A 7,865-nucleotide genomic window follows, 5' to 3' on the forward strand; every position below is an offset into this window, starting at 1 on the left:
AATTCAATACTATACATGATTTTTCAGTATGGCTCTGAATCGGTTCTAATCCACCGAATATCAATCGGTTTCGAAGCTGGTAAAATCTGTATTAGTTTAAATACTCAAAATTTTAGGGAATTGTGTATGACTATTAAGATCTTGTGACTGAATCGATTGAGTTTTCAGGTATTCTGTTAAAGACTTTAAGTAGATCTTTATTCCCTAAAATTCAAAATGCCCCCAGATCTTTTATCCCTATACAAATAAGAAAATATAAACATAAATCAACTCTTAACTAAAAAGTAGCTACGCAACTAGACCAAATATTTATATAGGAGTAACTTTCTGATGTTTAACATACGTCAAAAGTTTTTCTTAAACTGTTGAGGACCCGAACTTTTTTCTCTCTTTCGCTTAATCTTCCTATCTCATCTAGCGATATCTCTCTCTCTCTTCATCTCTCTCTCTTTATTTCTCTCTTTCTCTCTCTCTCTCTCTCTCTCTATCTCTCTCTCTCTCTCTCTCTCTCTCTCTCTCTCTCTCTCTCTCTCTCTCTCTCTCTCTCTCTTTTTATCTATCTATCTATCTATCTATCTATCTCTTCTCTGTTTTACGACATAACTTTGCTCGGAGAACCTGTAATGAATTTTTCCCATACACGTTTCTTCTCACTTCACTACCAGGGAGGGAGAGGACATTAAAATAATTATTTCTCGCATCGTATGATTATCAGCTTTCCGCGGATTAAAAATACAACTACAAGATTAAAACCATTTTTATATTCTGTATACTAGAGTTAGCTCGATATAATTATCTCGCTATTGGCTAGGTTTATTAAATGTTTTATTTACTTTCTTTTGGTTTTACAATATAAAATATGCTCTATATTACTGTAAAATCTTGTATTTTAAAATTGTATTTTATATTATAATACCCGCCTATTATTACGTAGATACTATTTGACCTTCTCTTTTAGTTTCCAATATTTTAGGATCCTAATATTTTCTATTTCAAATTATCGTCCTGAAAAGGGTTAAAATGTTTAGTTAACTGTTAAATTTTAGTTCAAAATCTGACCACATTACTCACGTATCGCTAGTATCAAATTATTTTAAAACTAAGTTTTCTTTTATTTACTATATTATAAATTTAATTTTTTTGTTTTATGAATACAAATTTAATACTTTAATATAATTCAAATAGCAACATGAAATAAAAAAAATGAATTTATTCTTTAAAGAGTAAAATTAGGGTCTTATCATTCTGGTCAATGAGAGTTTATTATGGATTATTGGAGCACTATGAGTTTTAAACACATATTATTTGGAAAACTTGAGCTCATTTATAGACATTTATTTCCTATATAGATCTGTCATGGATCTTGAAGCACTAAGGCAGGCAAAAGTTTTGTAAATGTTAAAAGATTTCATGAAATAAAAGTTCCTGCAAATATAAGTATTAAATAATAAGATATGATACATGATTTTTCATTATAGTTAGAACTGGTTCTAATAAAGCGGATTTTAATCAGTTCTGAACTCTGAAGCCATACTGGAAAGTTTATTATACTGGTACCTTTAAAACACTAAGCTTGGGTATCTACTCAGGGAGTAAGGGAGGGGACAATGGGCAATTAATTAAATTTAAGAGTTTTTGCTGAAAGACTATGAAATCCGCATTTATCCAGAAAATATTAAGGAAATTTTAAAGGGTGTGTTAATAAAATTTTAAAAACTATAAAATAAGAAAAAAGTTCCAAAAAGAAAAGCATTCATTTGAAAATTAGATTACCAGCACATCAGACTGACGTAACCAATCTGTAATTAATTACTAGAAAAATCTCCCTGGAACTGTTAACCCATATCCCCATAACCCTAAATTTTAATGGTTCTTAGATCACAATTTTAATTTTAATCTATGAAATGATATTTTATGGAGAAAAAAACCAGCCACATCATAACAAATTAAGTTTTTTGATACTTGTCTGCTATATTCAAAACTTAAAAGCGAGTCAGCGGCATTTGATGCGCTAGTACCCAAATGACAGGCAAAAGGACTGAAAAACACAACTAGCTATAGAGTAGCTTCGCTACTACAAACCAAAACATATAATATGCATGACAACATGTATTAAATTATAATATTTAAACTTTTTTTTTTAAAATCATAGTATATGATAGATATTTCATACTGTAAATACTCAGAGCAAGAAGGGATGCGTCTTTTTCTATGTCTCTGAAATAATTAAATAATTAATTACTCAATTTACAATAAACAAAATTACCCATTCGTTAGATTTTGATGGACAAGTTTGAAAACTGCAGGTTTTTAAGATCTCATTTCCAAAGTTTGAGATTTTTTTTGAATTATAGACATTTTTGAAGACTTTTATGAATTGATTTTATTGCTCTTTTTAAGTACACTTACTTTGCAAGGTATAGTTCTCCTTGATTGACATATTTCACCATATGCACTAGACAGAGAGGTTGGTAGCTGCGTCTTTAGCTTTGCAGATGCTTCATATTTGTGGCTGTAGGTGATAATGGCTGTAGCTCTGTAAGCTAAGCGGATGACCTTTGAAGCTTCTTTAAGTCTTGCAGTTAAGTGTGACTGCAAATGACGCCTTAAAATGGAAAATAACATTGGCATGGCGGATTAAATATGACTTCTAATTTGTATTTCATGATAGTAAATTGATTTGGTGAATACAAACAAAAACACTTTACCTATTATTCTGTAGGTTGAAGCTGTTTATGAAGAGGTATTTGAAGCCCTCATGTTCTACATCCGAAGGTGTAGCTGCCTGCTGGCCCTACATGACCACGTCCTCCACAACAAACAGTAAATACTGGGAGCATAAAGGCTGCTGCCTGCGTCTTTTTCTCAGTATCTGAAATAATTCAATTAATTAATAAAAATAACTCAAATTATGATAAACAAAATTACCCATTAGGTATATAAAATTATTTTTTAACAATTAAAACATTTACCTATTATTCTGTAGGTTGAAGCAGCCACTGGACGTCTCCTTGAGAACCACAACAACCAAATCCACAGGTTTACCTTGAAGCTGGCCCTCACTGGTTTCCTCAAAACCGTTCCCTGTCAATCAAAAATTAACTCATTTAAGATTGGAACTTTTTTTTTTATATTTCAATAAATTATTCTTAAATTTTGCCTTATTTTGTTAACTGTTTATGAAAATTATTTTTCTTGTTGAGGAAGAGTGGTGTCAACGCCCCCTTTTTCCCTATTTTATGGTTTACCAATTTGAAAATGTTTTTACCTTATGACAAAAACAACTTTCTTGTGATTTTATTGTGACATTTAAGATTTGATCCCTAAAAATAAAATATGTCTTACAGTGTCTAATAAAAAAATGACGTCATTCAATTCAAAAGACCAATGAGAGGCCAGTATTCATTGTAATTGACTAATAGTAAAAAGTATTCTGGCCTACCATTGGTCATTTGTATTGCATGACGTCATTTGTATTAGGCTTTGTAAGCTGCTGTGAAAAAAACGACGAAACCCGCCACTTTATTTTCTTTCCTTTATCCGGTTTTTTATGTTAATTTTAAGTGTAGTCAAATGATTAGGTACTAATTCTTGCAAACGCAAAGAATGTTCTATAAATTTAAATCAAATTAATCAAATACAAAAGACATACTCGTTTTAAAATTCCTTATTAGGGCAGAAAGTACCAGGTTCGAGTCTTCGCCGACAGCTGAGAGGAATAATCCATTGGAGTAATCGGGAAGGAGTTATTTTAGATCCTTAAAACATAATTTACATGCATTTTTAGATATAAACCACTTTGATTGAATACTAATAATATCAGTACTACCCTTATCCAAAGCTCCTCTGCGTAGAGCGTCATTCATTACGGTGACTTAATTTGGGACACCTGCCATACTCGGCGAGTGTAAGGTAATAATGAGTAGCTCTTATGAGATAGCGGGTCAAGTCATAATGTGCTTGAACGTGGAGCTTGATAGCCCTAGTGGCTATACAAAAGTGTCTCAGCCTACTCCATGACTACTTTGGTCCAAACCCTAAGAAACTATGTCTAATCAATCAATCAATCAATACTAATAAGTCTAAATAATATATTCAATGATAAGATTGAAAAGAATAACATGTTAAAATTTCAATAAAGGCTTTAATAGTCAACACAAACCACAAAAATTGCATTAAAACAGAAATAGGGTATAGCCTACAAGCGAAATAAATTGAAAATAATAAGGGGGGGGGGGGAGCAGGTAAAAAGTTCGTCAATTTTACCAAGTGTTGGCCTCCACCCAACGACACCTGAAACCACATCTAGGTTTCGTAATTTTTCCCGAATTAATTTGATTGTTGGTATAAGCTGGTAATACAGAGAATTAAGTAAAACAATAAAACTTGCCTGAAAAATGCAAGCTTCCCTGGAAACCATAGTCTTCTTAAGTTCATCCGCTAGGTGGATCCTAAAAACATACACATTTATCTTTAATTACAATTACAGAGAAGCTTCGGTTCATGTACTAGAAATATCTAACAAGTAAAACAAAGTTTCAAAACAGTCAAACAATTCGTTCAATCTAATGTCTAAATAACTCTGCAGCACTGCCCTTGTGAATTAATGTCAAACATAGAATAATTTAAGTGAAGCTTCGCTCTTTAGATAATAAAAACCCAATCGGGAGAACATTTTTTTTAGATATACATACAAACATTTTACTTTGCCCTTAGAATCTAGAATATCTGCATTTAAAGGGATATTAGAGTACAGAAAATTGTCTAAAACCATCACTGGAACTATAAAAAGCTTACTTATCATATCGGTTCAGCGGTTAGCGAGAAACTTCACTACAGACAAAAACATGCTTACTACTTTATATAATAGAATTAAATGGCTGAAAACGGTTTCTGGGCTATAAAATATTAAGAAATTACCTTGTAAGAGCGAAGCTGCTGTACAATTACATGCCACTGTGGATGAACTCCAATTTAGTTTCCGAAAGTGTACCTAGCGTCCGCGTCCTATCTCGAAATTTGCTACTAGCTAAAAAAGCTTCAAACTTCCAAAAAAAATATTAAAATTTTAAACATTAAAATTTTGAATGTATAATGTATAAATCGCTTTGTTCTTACAAATTTCCGGAGTAGCTGAAAATAGGGTCTGCAATAATTGGGTTATCTGCTGTACACTTTAGGAAACTAAGGCTCGAATAGGAAATCCATTTGGAGCTGATCCCATTGTGACGTCAGGTCCAAAGATATCCAAGCAAGGGGGATAACATCTTCTTTATCCGACCACCCAAGGTCTTGTGTAAAGTGACACCCAACGGAAAATCAACCCTTTTTACTGAATACGCCACTCTTACCCAGGAATATTTTAGATAACATCCATCAGACAACCAACCCTTTTATAGCCTTACACTTGTCTGAGAGTCATAAATGTTCATATTTTGCGCCCATTTATGGTCCAAAGCATTTATATCTATTTATGTCATGTATCATAAATAATAGCATATGATCTCATTTTAACATCTATAGTATGACGCAGTGTGGACCAGACTTGAACTCGACATGAGCAAACAGATGGGCTATATTTTACTCAAATGTGGGGGTTGCTTATAACATCTATGTAACGAGCTAGACAATGCAGCAGTAGGCACAATTTTAAATTCTATATTCTAAACTAATAGGATGTCTATCTCTTTATTATTATTCCTAATTATCATATGATTCACATCTTAAAATTCAAGTTAGATGGTTTTATATAAAATACTAAATTGTGCTATCAATAAAGGAGGGTAAACACCAACATGTTTAAAATTGAAGCAATGAGAGAGTATAGTTATGCTGCAAATAACTATTACAGGAATCTTTGTACTTAGTGTTTAACATTACGAATTAACGATTAGAACAGATGGACAGACTTCTAAATGCAGAAAATCTTAGTTAATATTTTAAGAAATGTTGGAACTAACCATTCTGTGAAATTAATAAAAAACAAGCCCTTTTCACTCCACAGGGGTAGCATAGGCCGCTTACAATTTGTCAGTGTTTCTGTAACAATATAGCTTTTTATGGATATTGGATAGAGTTGTCAGCCCTAAAAACTATGATTGCGGTGTAACGCGTCCATTTGCCCATTAGACAACCAACCCTTTGATTGCACGACCTTTGTCTGAGAAGTCCTAACTGTGCATGGTAGTGAGTGGCGTCTTTTTAGGGCCAAGGCACTCCACCTACTCTAACTATTTATGTCGCGCACAGAAGCAGTAGGAACCATTTTTAACGTCTTTAGTTATGACGCGGTGTCGAACCGAGATTCGAACCTATCACCTTCCCAACGACGAGCGGATGCGCTATGTTTTGAGTGCACTGTGAAATTAATATTTGAACATAATTTGGATCATGTTACTTGTCGATGCAGCGCTGCACTTACAAGTAACATGTTTATAAGAGCTGCATCTACAAGTAACATGATAAAGGGAGATAAAAAAAAGGAGATGGGCAGACAATGTTAGTTATATTTTTATTGAAAATAGCTTTTTAGTCATTTCTAAAGAACTTCAAAACCCCAAACAACTTCCTTCATCTTGAAGCAATGAGAGGTTGTCACAGAACCTTCTTACAAAGTTATTTGGATGAATACATGTGGAGGGATCGCTATAATGATAATGCATTTTACAATTTGTGCAACCAGATTGCTATTCAATGTCATGTTTAATTATTTAATAATGTTTTTGCATATATTCAAAACCATTACTAATAAATGTTGAGCTAACGAATTAATTTTAATTGTTTCTATTTATAATCATATTAGTATCTCTATAGGAAATGGAGGGGGGATATTGCTGCACTTACAAGTAACATGTATGAGTTTGCTGCATCGTCAAGTAACATGTGATAAGCGCTGCATCGACAAGTAACATGATCCCATAATTTTAACAAGGATGAAGCATAAAAATAAAGCACAGAAATATCAAGCAATAAAAATAATGTAGTCAAACATTAAGAAAACCCGAACTAAAAGAAATTGAACCAAATTCAAAAAGAATCCTAATAAACTACATTTCCCCTACATAACTAATTGGACAAAATAGAAAGTTTAATAGTCCAAAAAAATACAACAGTTTTTATCTTTTATCTTTGATAGAAGCTGAATAGTTGTTCTTGGAAAATTCGATGCTCCAATTTAGCAAACAAAATAATTGTCAACTAAAAAAAATAATTTTGAAATATTTTTGTTCCTTTGAGAATTTTTAAAAAAATGTTGAACCTGGAAGTATGATACAGCCTAGGCTTAGATTCGAACCTTTCACCTTTTCATGGTACATATAAAAAAATAGTTTGTTAATCAGATAATTAATTAATCTAGAAAATTCATTTATATATAAGATTAGAATAATGGGCCTCACACAAAAAGTGCCTGTTAAGCACTGGAACAGCTACCCTTTATTTTTGTTTTCCTATTCCTAACCTGTAGTGGGAGGGGGGGGGGGGGCTAAACTAACCTAACCTGACCTAAAGTTACTAACCCCTTCCCCCTCCCCTTAGTATAAATATAAACTCTTTTAATAAAAATGGGGTTGGGGGGGGGGCGGGAGGTTGATATTTGTGCTCAACAAGGCACTTTAAGGTAAAACACCCAAATTTTAATACTAAAAGAATGCAATTTAAATGCAATTAACAAAATATTTAAGAGTCTATATGATAAATTCACAAAATTATATCTAAAGTTATTTTCACAAAGAAACTTCACATAGTTTATGAGCCAATTTCACAAAGAATTATCTATAGTTTATAATGAGCTGATTTCACGTAGTAATATCCAAAGTTTATGTGCCAAATTCACAAAATAATATCTACATTTTATGTGCCAAATT

General features: G+C 32.4%; 1 long non-coding RNA gene across 1 annotated transcript; it reads right to left on the minus strand.

The window, feature by feature from the left end:
* Positions 1-2,097: 2,097 nt before the first annotated feature.
* On the minus strand, positions 2,098-4,286 carry LOC145304203 (uncharacterized). The gene is made up of 6 exons (XR_013874029.1): positions 3,653-4,286; positions 3,269-3,323; positions 2,973-3,084; positions 2,709-2,872; positions 2,410-2,605; positions 2,098-2,217 (listed from the first exon to the last, which is right to left on the minus strand). It is a non-coding gene; the product is annotated as an uncharacterized LOC145304203 (long non-coding RNA).
* Between the last annotated feature and the right edge of the window lie 3,579 nt (positions 4,287-7,865).

Source organism: Acartia tonsa, chromosome 13, assembly GCF_053477335.1.
Source record: "Acartia tonsa isolate MP-2025a chromosome 13, ASM5347733v1, whole genome shotgun sequence".
Taxonomy (NCBI): domain Eukaryota; kingdom Metazoa; phylum Arthropoda; class Copepoda; order Calanoida; family Acartiidae; genus Acartia; species Acartia tonsa.